The 15,318-nt window shown below is 47.9% G+C and overlaps 1 protein-coding gene across 1 annotated transcript in view; it reads left to right on the top strand.

Moving 5' to 3' along the window:
- The window catches only part of BRIP1 (BRCA1 interacting DNA helicase 1), a 1,426,214-nt gene that overhangs the window by 227,025 nt on the left and 1,183,871 nt on the right, over positions 1 to 15,318 (top strand). The gene's annotated exons all lie outside the window — the stretch shown is intronic.

Genomic DNA, 15,318 nt, shown 5'->3' with positions numbered 1-15,318 from the left:
TCCACCACTCTACTTGCTTTCCTGCTGGGGCTTAGGTGGGGTGTCGAAAGCAATGGGGGTGGGGCGGGGAGCAACAACTGTATCTGGTCCTTGCTAGAGCGTATTATAGTCTAGCTAGAACCTCTGCCCCTGCGCTTTTGGCTTTTTGACTCTCTAGGGGGTCTTGGGTTTGTAGTGGGTTGTTTCGGGTGGGTTCGGGTGGGTAGTGCCATGCTCTGTCTGACCGGGTTGGGGTTGGTCGGCTGTGGGTGGGTGGTTGTTGGCTATGTTCTTGTGCTGATGCTGACATGTTGTATGGGGTTCGGGGTCTGTTGGGTGGGGGGTCTGTTTTTGCCGACTACTGCAATGTGTCTGATGCTTCGTCTGCTCTGCCATACTATTTCCTCTAACCTGCTATGTCGACCACTGAGTCTCTAGGAACAGAGAGCGCCCTAGGCTCTCTGCGATTGCTATCATGGAACGTGAGAGGGCTTAACGATTTCCGCAAACTCAGGAAGGTCTTAGCGTACTTGCAGCGCCACCGAATTGACCTTGCTTTGCTGCAGGAAACACATCTGCCGCTTTCCAGTCCTATGTTGCAGATGAGGGGTCTTGGTCCCGCTTGTGTTGCTGCGGGGTTCACCACACATGCTAGGGGGGTGCTCACCTGGGCTAATCCCAAATCCCACTTGTCGCTGACACGGGTGGCGGTGGACCCGGAAGGGAGGTATGTGGTTACACGTTGTGTTGGGAAGGATCATGATCTCTTGCTGGTGAATGTGTATGGCCCCAACTACGATTCCCCAGATTTCTATTCTTCGCTGGCTGACAGCTGCAGGCAGTTTGTGGGCTCTAGAATGCTGTGGGGGGGGGACTTTAACTTGGTGTTGAACCCAGAACTGGACAGATCTGCGGGCCCCCCTAGATCCCCAGCTGCTTCGGCGTTGCTTCTATTGTCGGAATGTGTGAAACTTGACTTGCTTGATGTGTGGCGTCATAGACACTCGGGGCGGGGTGGGTTCACTCATTACTCGGCCTACCATAACATCCATACGCGCATAGATTACTGGTTTGTTTCCCGCTCCCTGCTCAATGCGGTGAAGGGGTGTACGGTGCTGCCGCGCACGCTGTCTGATCACTCGCCCTTACTCTTATTGCTGGTGGCTCCTCCTAGGAGGATTCCCCCGTTCACCTGGAGGTTCCCCCCGTATTCCCTCCTAGACGAGGTTTTCAGAGGGGAACTGGCCGAAGACATAGAGGCCTATTTCGCAACCAATGTGGGTTCGGTGGACAGCGTTCAAGTACTTTGGGATGCGTTTAAAGTGTACATCAGAGGGATGACTATGGCAAAGCACTCTGGGGTGCTCAAGGCTATCAGGCGCCGGCTGCAACTGCTTGAAACACAGCTCACTGACCTGGATCGGCAGGCGGTGGACTCGGGTGATGCCACTGACGCAGTCACACTTAAGTCCTTGCTAGGGGAATTTCAGGAGGAGGCGGATAGGGAAATTAAACATATGGGCAAATATGCGACAGCACGTGTGTATGGGGAACGGGAGCGGCCTGGTGCGCTCCTGGCTAAACTGATGCGCAACAGCAGGCCCCCATTGGTTATTGAGGAGTTAGTGACAGCTGCTGGGGAAGTGGTGGCGGAGGAGCATGATATCCTGGCGGAATTTCACTCCTACTACACGGCACTCTACTCTTCGAGGGATGCACACCTTGAGGAGGAAATCGACGACTATTTAAGCTACATCCAAATGCCCTTCTTGGCCGACTGGCAGAGGGAGTTTCTTATGGCCCCAATCCAAAAGGAGGAGATAACGGAGGCGCTGGAGGGCATGAAGTCTGGTGGTGCTCCTGGAGCGGATGGTCTCACGGTGGCTTTCTACAAGGCCTTTCAGGACAAACTTGTCCCGTACTTGATGCTCTTGTTTGATGACATTTGTCAGCAGGGCAGCATGTCGAAATCCATGAGAGAGGCGCTGCTTATTACCATCCCGAAGCCAGGTAAACCCCCTAATCAATGTGGCTCTTACCGACCGCTGTCGCTGATTAATGTGGACGCGAAACTGTATGCCAAGGTACTTGCGACCCGTTTATCGTTGCTGGTCCCGGACCTTGTTGCCCCAGAGCAGGCTGGGTTTGTCCCCTCACGCAATCTCACTTATAACAGCCGCACGGTACTGGGCACGATCCAACATGTCAAACACGACAACAAAGCTGTAGCCATCTTCTTAGACATGGAGAAGGCCTTTGATTCTGTTGAGTGGTCGTTCATGCTGAGGGTCCTTCGTAAGTTTGGACTCGGTGAGCCATTTCTACAAATGTTGGGAGCCCTATATTACAAGCCCACAGCGAGGCTAAAGATAGGGAACCTAGTCACTGCTCCTATCGAGATTGGAAGGGGCACGCGTCAGGGTTGCCCCCTCTCTCCATTGCTGTACGCCATGGTGGCGGAACCCCTCGCCTGCGCTATACGAGAGTATCATCGGTTCGAAGGGATAAACTTTCCGACGTACCAGATTGGTATCTCAACGTACGCGGATGACACTCTGCTATATGTCCGGGACCCGGAGACTAACCTCTCTGCGGTGCTGCGGGAAGTGGTGAGGTTCGGGGCCCTATCGGGCCTTCGCGTCAACTGGAACAAATCAGTGGCGTTGCCCCTGACGCCGGTGACACTCCCTTTTGACTCGGAGTACCCATTGCAATGGACCACGGACTCCATCCGCTACCTGGGGATACGCATACATACTGACCCGGAGGTCCTGATTCGCGAGAATTATGGGGTCGCCTACTCCAAACTGGTGGATGATGTCGAAGTGTGGTCCAGACTCCCGCTTTCTCTCATGGGCAGGATAGCACTCATGAAGATGGTAGTGCTCCCCAGGTTTCTTTTTCTATTTACGAATATACCGGTGGTCCTTTCCAAAGCCTTTTTCCGGCAACTTACCCAGACGCTCATCCGCCTGGCGTGGGGGGGGAAGCAGCCGCGGGTGCAGTGGCAAACGCTCACCCTTCCGTATGAACAGGGGGGCCTTGGGGCTCCAGACCTGGAGCGGTACTATAGGATCGCTCGGGGAGCACATCTTCATACATGGATTCATGGGGATCCTGGTATCCCTCATGTGAAACTGGAACGGCTCTTTGCAGACCCCATCCCGCTCCCGGCAACAGTATGCTATCCGCCTGATCGGAGGGTCGGCAATCTGGACTCTATAGCTGCCACGAATCATGCTTGGCATGCACTGGTTAGCTCCCGAGAGAGTGTGCTGCTGTATTCACCTTTGCTCCGCGTGGAATGGGCAGCCTGGTTGGCCCCACTGACGGAGAAAGGCGTCCTGAAGGCGCTACGTGACTTGGGTATCGTTACCATGGGAGATCTCTTCTCAAACGGCACCCTGAAGACGTTGCAGCAGGTCCTTCAATCCTGTCCCGGGGCAACGCTGCTCCATAGCTTTCAATATCATAGGGTTCGTAGAGCGGCCCTTGCCATGTTGGGCCCGGAACTGGCTGAACCGCAGGAAGTGCCGGAGCTCACGTATATAATCAAGACCCCCTCTTCTCGCAAACTGGTCACAGCTCTCAGGACACTGGGTGATAGACATCGGCAGTGTCCCCCCTCCAAGGCCCGGTTGGCCTGGCAAGCTGACCTCCAATCTCCTATCTCAGACGACATGTGGCGTTATTGCGCTACCAACACTAGGAAAATCTCGCTCAACGGTCGACACCGTCTGGTGCACTTCAAATTCCTACAGCGTGTCTACTACACGCCCGAAAGGCTGCATAGGTATGGGCTGAGGGACTCGGCGGAATGTGAGCGCTGCCACTTCCACACGGCAGACTTTCTCCACATGGCCTGGACTTGTCCTGCCATTCATAAGTACTGGGTAGAGGTCTTTGCGGACCTCAGCACTATTCTTGGTGAGGAGATTTTGCCCAGTCCGGCGCTCGCATTGCTCGGTTTTTCCAAACCGCTTCCGGTGGCAGTGAGGCGGCTTGCGGACATGGCATTATTGACAGCAAAGCGTCTGGTAGCACTGTGTTGGATGCGGGGGCCAGTTCCCACTAAGAAGCGATGGGGGGCAGACTTACTTTACTGTTGCACGCAATCAGAGTTGTATAGTGAACTCCTGCCTCCGAAGAGTCGCCCCAAAAACTTCTGGGGGTTGTTTAGGGCGTTTCAGAGTGCGCAAGAGGATGGTGAGTCGGATCCTGAGGGGGAGGAGCTGGATGTGCTGCAGGAGGATGGGGTTGCGACAGCTGTGGATGAGGAGTGTGGTAGTTGAGGGCCTTAGCGTTGTGAGTGAGTGGTGAATCGTGCCTGGTCTTCAAGGTGTGTTGTGTTGGAGGGTTGCTTGGGACGGCTGTCCTAGTTGTCGATAGGCGCTATCCCCCACCTGAGCTTTATTTCGCCCTGGTGGACATGTGATTGACACCCATGGCCCTATTGAGGGGTTTGTGGTAGTGATGAATGGTGGGAGCGGGCGGGTGGACACAGGTTTAGGTAGTCTGGCTAGTTTTTTTGGGGTGGGTAGGCTTGTGTTTGTCTGGGGGTTTTGATTCCCTTTATACACCTTTTCTTGGTTCCCCGATGGAGAAACTCCATCCCTGGGTCTTCACGCAGTTCTTACTGGGTGTCTACACTGATCGTACCATCCTGACACGCCAAACTGCGCTTAGAACTGATATTGCTGGCGCTGCTGGGTGTGCTTCCTTTTTATATGTTGCGATCACTCATCGGCTGCTCCCATGGACTGAAGCTACTGCACACTTCTTCTACACCTGCAGTTGCGCCGCCAGGCCTCCGGGCTGTTGGTCTTTACGGCTGTGTGTTTCACCTTTTCCGGGGATTGGAGAGTGACCTTTTGATGCCGCCGGCCTCCGGGTTGTAGGTGATGTCGGCTGTGTATGCAACTTGAAGGTGTAATAAAGTACAAATTTAATTAAAAAAAACAAAACTGATGTTTAAGTGATAAATCATGTAGCTTTGGAGAGACCTATTACTAATATTTTAACTTGGTGCCCGGGGGGTTGCAGCTACTGATGTGATGCATTACCCGTGTTACCAACTGACAAAGCCTTTCTAGGATTAGTATTGGCAGCGCTGCTATGAGGTGATCATTGATGGTCATCTTGCCTAGGCTAGCCACGAATATAATCATGTCTGATGTGGTCATTGTTACAACACTGTCAATAGTAGTAGCTTCGGATGATTTTCGTTGAACATTAATTAGAGGTTATTACTTAAGAGTTTGGACACCCTGGGGCAGAAATGTTTTAATTTAAGCAAAGAAAACATTCCTTTGTGGTGCAACGTTTTTAATCTTTGATTTTTTAAATGAAGACAATTTAAACCAGTAATTCAGGGCAAAGTACGTTTGACTGTAGATTCCACCCTGAAATATAATTAATTTTAAATGGAAAAATAGAGGAAATAGTGCTTCTCTGCCAAGGCTGTAACCGTGAGATCAATCACGGCTTCACGATTGATGCCTTCTACAACAGGTGTTCTGCCTCGATTTGTGAATATCCGAGGCTGGAGGATAATCTAGACCATTGTCCCTCCTCCAGATCCTTCTCAGGCATTCCCACATCATCTTTTGGCCGAGGAAGACCCAGCCCCATCATCCCATAGCAGCACTCCTAGTTTAATCTGGGCATGCTAAAAGTAGCACAACCCTCTCCAGAGTGCACTTGAGCTTCCGTAGCCTATTTGCTGATCCCAAAAACATTTTTACATGGAACAACCGGGACGGAAAAAACGAAAATAGATCCATCCAGAGAGTGCGCTGTAGGAGAAGATCAGCCCACACGTGATTGCCTTAGGAGTCAGGAATGGCATTCTCATAAGGATACTACGTGAATGACAGCCAGTGTAGAGCCACGTTTTTATCGGTTATTAAACTGTCCGATAGTAAAACCTCTTTACATGTAGGCTCATTCTTAAGACATGCTGTGACGGCACGTGGCACTATACCATTTTAACAATTTGCAGCTATTTTTAATTTTTGTTCTCTTAATATTTTGGAACATGTTTTCACTGGATTAAATGTTTATTCGTTATATGTATGTTATTGTTATGGGTGGAAATTCTTCCGAATAAAGTAAATAAACTGGAAATGACTCCTTACAGACGTGCTCCTCAGATGAAGTCTTCATACTTGCAGGTGCTTTCTCCTCAAATATCATATACTTTATCTTCCCATATTTCTCCAGTGGATGATGTTATTGCCTTCCATGAGATTAACAAAGGACCCAAAGAGCTCAGCCTCAGGGTCATACCACCCTCTTATGAAACTTCTAATTTTTGAGACTTTGTGTCCCAAGCCTCATGACTAAGTCTGCTTTGAAGGGCAGTGGGGAGGTAAGCAGAAAAGAAGTAGCGCACTGCCAACTTACATACTTTATTTCTTTATGGCTTCTTTGTCACTGCAATGAGTTGGCAAAGCTCAGCTTGCAGAGCACCACCCGAAAGGGAGATCAGGGGAATGGGCAGTATGCCAAACCTGGGTAACTATTAAGGGGGATGCCAGCTTCTAGGTCTCTACATTTGAGAGCCTGTAGGTCTATGAAACAATGTGCGGAAATTTCAGGAAATTCTTAAGAGGTCACTTTATTTCAGACCATTAATGCAGGAAAAGACATGAAAGATGCCTTGGCATATGGCTATTGCTATAGGCTCTCTAGAAGAAGGATGGTATTTCAAGTGACACCTCTTTCCTTAAGCCCTACAGAACATCTTGGATCTTTTTTTTGTGAGCTGAACTCTTTGGATCTCATATGAACGAATGAAAACTAAGTTGGCGACCATAAAAACAGAGGGCCTGAAATCAGAAGGTCTGAAAACAATGAGAACAGCAAAAGTTAATTTCAAGAATAGTAGCAGAAATCATTATTCAGCACCGAAAATCTTCTGCGGAAAGGGGAAATGATCAACCTTCTACAGCCACAGTAAAGGTTGCTTCCTCAGAAACAACGCCTTCCTTGTTTAGCCAAGGCTTTTTAATGTCCTGGCGGAAAAAAGTATTTCCAATTATTTCCCAACATAAGCTAATTTGAGACAACTGGGTGTTCAATATTGTCTTTGATAGTGTCTGATTCTGCTGTTCTCCACTCAACATACCACTACGGGTGCTGAGCCATAAACAAATAATTTCCTCTCCTTCCCTTTGCTCCTTCCATTACTTCCCCATTATTTCCCTTACTGGCATTTCCTTGTTTTAACTACTTCATTTTTATTTACAAATAGTCTTAACCTTATCAATCCATTCACTATTTAAAAAACAATTTAAGTAAGATAAATAGGTTTCCCATGCTTGTAACTCTATTTATTTGTAATTAGTATAGTGTTGGGATGTGTACGGAAGACACTTCGTAGCACTAGTAAACCTGACTTTAACCCACAACCTGTAGTAATGAATACATTGTATGCATTTAAATAACATTTAAATAATTACTTTGCCCCTCACTCTTTCGCCATTTATTTAACTGAAACAAATTAGGATGAAGCACGTTATTACATTACATTTTATTAGATTAATTTTAATGAAATTATGTTAATTAATGGACACTTGCCCTAACCGTAAATTATGTACCTCATGTTACTCTTACCCAAACCTATTCATGTCACACTAATCATTGCTTAATATTGGATTTTTTTCCACATTTTATTTCATTGCAATTTGATGTAATTATATATAAATTAATTACAATATGTTAAACTACTATTAGAACAAAGGAGCTATTTATAAGAGCAAGTACAATGTACGACTCTTTTACGTTGTAACTCCGCCTGCTCTCATGTAATGCGTGTTGGGTGTATTCCTTAGCTACCTCCTCTCAAAAAGGCCTACCTTTAAACTCTGTTTCTATGGAATACTCATGAGTGTGTGGAGTTCAGTAATAATGACACCTACAAACTGTTTTCATATATTTAAGTTTGTGTATTTTCGAAAAGTGAAACGCCTGTTTCAACATTAAGAAATAGTTTTTTAAAATTAAATATATTTTAGAAATCCGTTTTGTTTCAATATTTCCTTTCATTGTTCTTGCGAAATGAAATGTGTGGGAATTGATGTCCATTTGCACACTTTCTGTAGCAGTTACATATGAATCTCCCACTTGTAAATTAAGTATGCCTTTAAGTGTGGAAAATGCACTGAAATATATTTGTGAACATCAAAAACATTACACCTGAATAGATGCAGATCATATTTGTATGTGACTCCCCTGACAAATGGCTGAGTACATGAGGACGTCTCACTTAAGAGCACACTTAAGATTGCCTACATTTCTCAGACTTAGAATAGTTTGTGAGTGTGGTGTAACTTATTCAAGAGTAAGTTACACCTTTTTGCAGGCTAAGTCAGTCGAAGTGAGAAACATTTCTTGGTAAACTGTGTCCTTGGTATTCAGGTCAATACAAAAAAAGTCAACTCTGGAACTAATCCAAGTCACTTAATGTCCAAGACCAGTCTTATACATGAAGGTCAATAGAGTGTTTATTTGGGAGGAGACTCCTCTGTTCCAAACTATTGTCAACATCTGATGATACCTCTTCTTTGAAGGTAAGCGAAATATATATATATTTTTTTCTTGAGGACTAAGACTAATCTTTAATTCCTATTGTGGTGATGTCGGAATGTGTGACAGTTTTATCTCTAGAGGCTTGTTTAGCCCACTTGGGCAACCTGCCGACTCAATGTAAATTGTTACGAGCAGAAATGAAGTACTACATCAGTATTTTAAGCCTTAATGTGCTCCCTCTGGTCCTCAGAACATTTCTTCTAGCAGTCCACTCCAACTCTATACTTTTACATGCCTTATTTGGTATTATCGCTGTGTGATTATTTTGTCATCTCTCCTGCTAATAATCTATTTTGTCAAAGGACTGAAACGTTCATTTGATTTTGACTTTTTTAATAACACTTTTTGCGGAGTTTTGAAACCAAATTGCAGCAGCACAAAACACGAAAGTAACAGAGAATTTATGGTCCTTCGGCATATATGGAAATATATTATTAAAGCATCCATCAAGCAAACAATCAAAGTTCTCCCCCCTTAGAATACCTTCCCCATGGTTCCCATATTTTCTGATATTTTGAAGGACATCCCGCGATTTACAAATATACTCTTCCCTCATAGCACACCAGCCCAAACCATTAGTCAATTTCATCATGGAGGGGGCTTGCTGCGACCACCAGTAGTGTGCAATGTCTTATTTTGCAGTACCTAAGCCCACTGCCATTAGTGGTCTTGTAGATCATGGTACACCCAATTCATCCATTAGACTAAAAAGGGCCATCTTTAGCTTGGGTGTAAAATGTCTGCCCAAACAAGAGACAGCATGCCTAAATAGACACCCAATATTGCTCCATGGAGAAGCGCCTGGCCACCCTCGCGACGGATATCACCCTTATACGGGACGATCACCACAAAATCGCCGACAAAGTGAAGAAGGGGGAGGAGGAACTAGCTGAGCTGCAACCCACTATCAAGGTACACGCTGCAACATTAACGTGCTGGGTCTTCCGGAGGGAATTGAAGGCACAGACCCGCTGGAATACATAGAAACATGGGTCAAATCCTTCACCCCTACGACGGACAGGCGTTCTTCTCCATTGAACGTGCCCACAGTGTACCTGCTCGCAAACCACCACCAGGAGCACCCCCAGATCGATGCTAGCGAAATTCTTACATTTCCGAGACTGGGATGCGGTGCTTCGAGCAGCCAGACAAACAGGCCCTCTGCACGTGGAAAACAAACAGATAATAATATTTCTGGAGTACGCACGAGCAGTGCAACAGCAAAGATCATCGTTCCTGGAAGTAAAACGTCGACTACACGCGAACAAAATACAGTACTCCATCCTCTTCCCAGCCCGCCTCAAAATACTCTATAATGGCTCAGCCACCTTGATGACAAGTGCAGAAGAAGCACACGAATGGGCGGACCACCACTGCACGCAACAATCCAGAACCAAATGCACACGAGGCCCGACATTCAAATCACCACGCGCCAGGAGACGCACCAGAAGCAGCAACACAGCAGGGTAAAATCAATGGCCGAGACAGGCACCCAAGACTCCCCGGACCTACAACAAATAATGAAAGAGAGACAAGAGGTCTTACAAGCGGTGACTGACCTACAGGCCTCCTCCCAGGCGAAGGACATTGATCGAGAAGGGGAGGACGATAGCGATGGAACAGTTTCCGGAATGTACTCAGTTACACCTCTATGGTCACCCCCAGACAGCTGATACCATGATACACGGACAAATGAACTCCCTCCCGGCATGAAATGATCTCACTGTCAACCCTGAATGACCTACACAACCTGAACTTACTTCTAGAACACATGTGACATTGACAGGATTCAGCACGCCCCAGACGACGTTCCGTGATCCTACTAAGGCCCGATCGGCGAAATGCCTCGCTTGCACGTACTGCCACCCCCATTGTTTATTGTTGTACTCTCCCTTTTAGAGAGAGTAGGTTTGGACGTATCACTGACAGCGATGGGTCCTCAGCATTGGGAAAGTTTCCCGACCCCAGTTTTTGCAGTTTCCTACCCTTGTTCAGAATCACCCCAACCCCTCATGGAACCTCACACAACAGGGTACTCGAGACGCGTCTATGGGAGGCAGATGGTAGTATATGTGCCCCTCACACCACACAATCCACCCAGACGAGCACTGACGATATCACATGGCTATAACGACACAGAATGCTGACATCAGCATACTAACGCTTAACGCCTGAGGCCTTCATACACCACACAAGCGATATGCCTTATACTCGTACACAAAACGCGAAAACGCTCAGATCCCGTTTTTACAAGCGACGCATCTTACTAACACCGAGATAAGCAAGCTACAGTCCAAATGGCGAGGTACCATATGTGCACATCATACTCTACTTACGCACGGGGAGCGTTGATTTGGGTGCGACCAGGCACCACCTTTCAGGAACTGAGACAGGTGGTAGACAAAGAAGGTAGATATGCCCTACTAAAGGGCCTCCTTGACGGACACTCGGTGCTACTGGGTAGTATATACGCCCCGAACGTAGAACACGACAGGTTCTGGGATTGCCTCACTGGGGTACTCGCTCAATTTGCCTCCATACCATGGATTTTAGGGGGCAACTACAATTGCATGCTAGACCTAACTTTGGAATGCTCCCACCCACACATTCCGCCGCCCAGAAACAAACCGAACGATTCAGGGCCTTCGTCACACAATGGGCGCTCACTGACTCATGGAGAATGGAACATCCACAGACTAGGCTGTACTCGTTCCACTCCATCCCACATAACCTCAGAGTCCGACTAGACAGATTCTTATGCTCAGCGGCCAAGTGCAATACACAGACTACATGGGTAGGATTATTTCTGACCATGACGCCCACATTCTGCGATTAAATTGGAGACCCCAACACCCCCCAGTTCCCATATGGCGCCTCCTACGGGACTGCCAAGCAGATCCAGTCTTCAAACATGACCAGGGGCAAAGTATACAGGACTACTTCACTAACAACGCAGGGACAGCATCCTCCACATTGGTAGAGTGGGACACATTTAAAGTGGTGGCCCGGGGAGACTGTACTAAACAAATAGTGGGGGTAAAACAGACCCTAGAGCAGGCCCTTACCAAGGCCGAAAAGCACCTCGCCACCTCTACTAAACAGGACGACTTATCGGAATATCTGACAGCTTGCGTAGACCTCTGACGATACAATTTCAGGACGTATGCAACCCGAATGCACAAGGAACGAGATAAAACAGGCATCTTATTGGCATGGTTAGCCAAGTAAGACAGTGACATGAAACCCATAACTGAGGTGATAGACTCCCACAGCAACCTAGTACGGTCCCAAGATCAGATCCTTTTAGCATTCCATCAACACTACTCGGATGTTTACTGTTACCCAATCCCGATTAAGCAGGACATAATAGATCATCATTTTCTCGATCCCCTGACGATCCCTAAGATTACAAAAGAAGATAGTACGTCATTAGAGGCTGTGCTACAACCTGCGGACATTACTCATGCCTTACACACCTTAGCGCACAACAAAGCACTGGGGCTCGACGGACTCCCCTTAGAAAACTACACAACCTTCTCCCCCATATTGGTCCCTCGATTGGTGGTGATGTTCACCACAGCATCGGATAAAGGGGAGCTATCGAGATACCTCCGGGAATCGGTTATTGTGACCCTCCTGAAACCCAACCGCGACCCACAACTGATGGCATCCTACCGCCCCATCACGCTCCTCTCCACCGATTGCAAGATTTTGGGGAAGATATTAGCAGATAGATACACACAAATCATACAACCCTGGTACATTATTATATTTTCTTATATAGCGCCAGAATCGACCCCCCGAAGGGGTATCTCCGCGCTTGCCTTGGGAACCCGTCCTGGTTTTTCCCTGTGAGATAGCCCCTACAGGGCATCCCCAAGGTGAAAGCCAGGCATCCCGCCGCGGGGGGCCGTTGTGGAGATTAAGCAAGCTTAATGCCCAGAGTTGCAGAGTGTGAACCCATGATTAGGTCAGGCACCGAAGCGAGAATTATCGAGTCCGTGGACATTTGAGCTCAACACCCTGCCGCGTCGGGAATCGAACCCTGGTCCCGGGTCTGACCTCTGCTTCAGGGTCTGCCTGCTCTAACCAGTGAGCCACACTTCTCCATACATCCCGACCAGTGTGGTTTCGTCCCAGGCAGAAAGACATCCCAGAACATACGCCCACTATTCCATGTCCAAGATCAAGTGAGCGACACCTACCCCCAAGCGGCCTGCCTTATCCTAGACCTCGAAAGGGCCTTTGACACCCTCACATGGCAGTATCTCTTCTCGGTACTACACTCGGCCCCACCCTCTTTGCGTATACACAACTGTTATACACCAAACTCACCTCGCGTGTTCGTATAGGGCAATACATTTCGTCATAATTCGTGGTGCAGAGAGGCACCAGGAAGGGCTGCCCGCTCTCACCTCTGCTCTTTGCCCTTGCGGTAGATCCACTGGCCATACGGTTGCGACGAGAGGGAGAACAATGGGGCATTCCCATAGCAGATGCCATGCACAGAGTTTCTATGTATGCCGATGACCTTCTAATATATATCAGAAACATCACCGTGAATTTAACACCCATCTGGGTTAAGCTGACAGAATTTGCGGAGGCATCCGGGCTATGAGTAAATTGGGATAAATCTACAGTGTACTCGCTACAGCCGAACCTTCACCACCCTGGTTGTCAGACTAGGTGACCAGAACATGGAGCGCAGATGCCTCCGATACTTGGGGTTCGTCTCTATCACACCCTGACCGACATCTATGAAGGCAGTCACCGCAGGGCATTGGATGACATCAGATCCTCGTTAGGATTCTGGAAAAACCTCTCGTTAGCCCCGATCAGCTGTGTGGCTAATGCCAAAATGATAATAGTTCCACGGCTACTATACTACTTCACGAATCTACCAATAATCCCGCCCAGAACCTTCTTCCGAAACTTAGACAGACACCTCAGCTCACTGATATAGGGAACAAACAGGCATGGGATAGCACTAACAAAGCTACAACTACTCACCACACAAGGAGGACTGGCTGCTCCATCCTTTGAATCCTATTTCCTAGCCTCACAGTTGCAGTGGCTCTCCTACTGGATGGCAGGCTGACACATAGGGGAGACACACCGCGACTGTCCCAATGCTCATTCCAGAACTTCGTCGTCTTCTATTGCCTGGCACCAAACCAAGACGTACATATCCCCTACAAGTAACAGTTGCACGCAAGTGCATGCAAAGGATACACACCGTATGTCGTCAAGGAGACCCCCATACTCCCCCCTTTTTCCGCTGGTCGGATGGCCCAAGCACGAACACTACTACACATCTCACATGTTACATACATAGACAGGCTGTGGCATCACTGAGATGGAGTCGCTATTTGAAGATGGACAGCTTAGGCCATTCCAACGACTGATAGATGACTACGATCTCCCTGCTGGCCAGTTTCTACTACACCGTCAACACCTCGCAAACTATCGACAATACCATGACCTCTCGACAGGGGAAACAGCCACACACCCGGTCATACACACAATTTTACATATGGTAGTGGGGCGACACCTGGTCACATGGCTCTATAAAGCCTTCAGGGAACTGAAGTACAGGCCACTAGAGACCGTGCATGCCACCTGGGAAGTCAAACTAGGACGCTCGCTACATGAGAAAGAATGGGAGAGGGCTCTCAAACACCCCAAGAAGGTGTCTCGAAATGCACGTTTCAAAAATATACAATTCTACATGCTACACAGAGAGTATCTGACACCAGCGCGCCTCCAACGATTTTACCCTGACACCCAGTTTCTATGTCCCAGATGCCACTTACAAGCTGCAGATTTTTATCATGTGTTCTGGAGCTGTCCCACACTACACCCATATTGGCAACACATTCATAAGTCACTCAGGGATCTTACTGGGCTCACATATCTGAACACTTGGGAAGCCTGTGCAATGGGTATTTATCGGAAGAGGAAATAACACAAAGTGCTCCTCAGATTTACCTCGTTGGCCATTTTACTAGCCAAACAGACAAAGCCATGCACCGGCGATCCCCCACAGGCCCTCCGATCGCAGCATGGTTAGGGGCAGTACACAAATGAGAAATGGCGGAAGAATAAACATTACGATAGGAAGAGGTGAAAGGCATGCGTAACAACCCATATCATTAGAATGGGCTATTCTATTGAATCAATTCAAACAACCACTACCCCATGACGACCCCGAAAAGGACCTCCACACACCACGAGACACACAATCGCACGTACAGATCACAAACACGTGTGCCAGATCCCCTCCTGCAGCGCACACCTAAAGTCGTTTGTTATTAGTACCACGCAATACGCCCCAATTGAAGGCCGGACCCCAGAGCTGGACCGACCTTGGCTTCCCCACTCGCCCCTGGAAACACGCGGAACCACCATCAATCGAGGTACATACCACCCTAAGGCTTCATTTGACATCCGTACCCAGAACTCTATAAACACTCACACAGTTTAACACCCCAGTTATATTTAGAAATTCTATATTGAAAGACCTCACTAGTGGCAGGAAACTTATGTGAATAGCACTGCATTATGGTATAACTACAAAATAATGTGATCTGACAAAACGTAATTTGATGCGCAATGTCACTGTAAATTCAAAATGCCAATAAAAATATGTTTGAAAACTGGAGGGAAAAAAAGTGCTTGATGTCAGCACGACAGCAGTGTCAAAGTAAGTGGAGGGAGATCAGAACGCTGCACCGGCGCACACATCAA

Source organism: Lissotriton vulgaris, chromosome 2_1 (assembly GCF_964263255.1).
Source record: "Lissotriton vulgaris chromosome 2_1, aLisVul1.2, whole genome shotgun sequence".
NCBI classification, from domain to species: domain Eukaryota; kingdom Metazoa; phylum Chordata; class Amphibia; order Caudata; family Salamandridae; genus Lissotriton; species Lissotriton vulgaris.
This window is presented reverse-complemented; position numbering and strand designations above follow the sequence as displayed.